The following is a 1794-nucleotide window of genomic DNA, read 5'->3' as shown; positions in this document are numbered from 1 at the left end:
TAATGGGTCAAGGACCCTGGAAACACAAGGACATTTAGATGTGTATAGCGTTTCATCATCATGGTGTGGTTTACAACTATACTATAGTATTGTTTAACACGTAGGCTTTCGCGACCAATATCATCCATAATAGAGGTTATTTTTTCAAGTTAGATCGCGTAAATATATAAATGTGTCGTTAAAACCCGCCGCCACCCGACACAGCCAACTAGTAAGAGTTGTCACGTAAACAGAACGTGGCCAATTCGTCACTAGTACAGCACACTGGTAAGTTGGAGAGCCAAGCCACAACATTTACAATCTGAGTACGACGTTTCGCCAGTAATTACAACTAGCTTCATCAGGCGACAGCCAGATTTGTAGAGAAATCTGTTTCGTTCCTTATGTAGAGGCGTAGAAAAAACCCCTCTATTATGTATACTACACTATATATAAATCTATATTTATTTTACCAGATAAGGCCCACTGAGCTGTATATAGCTTTTTTTCAGAAGCGACGTGGCCTCAAATGATATCTCAATTAAGTGGCCTTTCATGTGGAAATGTATAGCAGTCAAATTCTCAAAACGCATGTTTCTAAATGTGAAGGGGAAAACTGGAGGACCCGGAGAAAAATCCACGCGACCACGGGGAGAACTTGCAAATCTCCAAATACACAGCAGGCGTCAGAGTCGGGATTGAACCCACGAGCTCCTGCATACCAGGCGAGGTAGTTAACATCTCGCCACCGTAAATTCAGCTGGGTTGTTTGACTTTCTGTAATCTACACAACAGTTCTCAGCCGCAGGCGTGCGGCCAGTTTAGTGAGGCACACCAACGTTGCACACAACGATTGGTACCGTGCGAAGTGTAGGTGACATTCCACGATACTTAATCACTGCCCTCTTCTGGCCTCTCATCACAAATGCAGCGAATTGGCAACATCCTCGCCCGCCACCACAATGCACAAAGCCATTGTGGTTGGTGGTGGTGGTGGATCGTGAAGGACGCTACTGGGCAAGTGGAGGCAGTCGCCCTCCAGCAACAACGTAGGGCAGAGGAGCGACGCTCACAACAACGTGCGAAGCGCCGTACGGTTAAAACGAAGCAAGTTGGCATACAGCTGATGTGCATCTCCTAGTCATCTCAGCCAACCCATGGCACCACCTGGGTCTGTCCTGAGACCTCCTCTCAGCGAACCTTCGACACTTCACGTGGCCTCCAGGTGCACCTGGCCTGGCACAAGCGTCGTGGTGACGTCACCGCCACTTCGTGGCGAATGTCGGGGAGGGGGGGCGGGCTTCATCGGCATTGGGATGCGACCTGCGTTGATGACGTCATGCCACTTGCGGTCGGGTCCGTCGGAGGGGTGGCGAGCCGACGACATGACGTCATCGCTTCTCTCTGAGCGCGCGATGACGTGGAGAGGAGCGTGGGGGTCGGTGGGGGTTGTGACCAGACACGTGTTCGACACGTGTTTAGGTATTTAGCGGACACGTGTTGAGGTAGTTAGCGGACACGCGTTGAGGGAGTTAGCGGAGGTTGGAGGTAGACGGAGGAGGTCGTTGGTGGTGGTGGGGGGAGAGCGGAGAGAAGGGGGGGGGGCAGAAAGGAGGAGAGCTGAAAGGGCAGAGTGGGGGCTGCTGAGAGGGTGGAGGGGAAGGGTCCTCATCTAGAATTGAAGCTTTCGTGACTGCAGGAATCCATATTATTTGGTTATTTCGGTAAAGTCACGTAGGTAGAAATAAAATAACATAATAATATAATATTTAATTTCACGTATGTAGAAATAAAATAATAAAGGAAAATAATATA

This window comes from Lethenteron reissneri, chromosome 44 (genome assembly GCF_015708825.2).
Source record: "Lethenteron reissneri isolate LAM-NWPU_2019-01 chromosome 44, ASM1570882v1, whole genome shotgun sequence".
NCBI lineage: Eukaryota > Metazoa > Chordata > Hyperoartia > Petromyzontiformes > Petromyzontidae > Lethenteron > Lethenteron reissneri.
The sequence above is the reverse complement of the archived record's forward strand: the minus strand, read 5'-3'. Positions refer to the sequence as shown.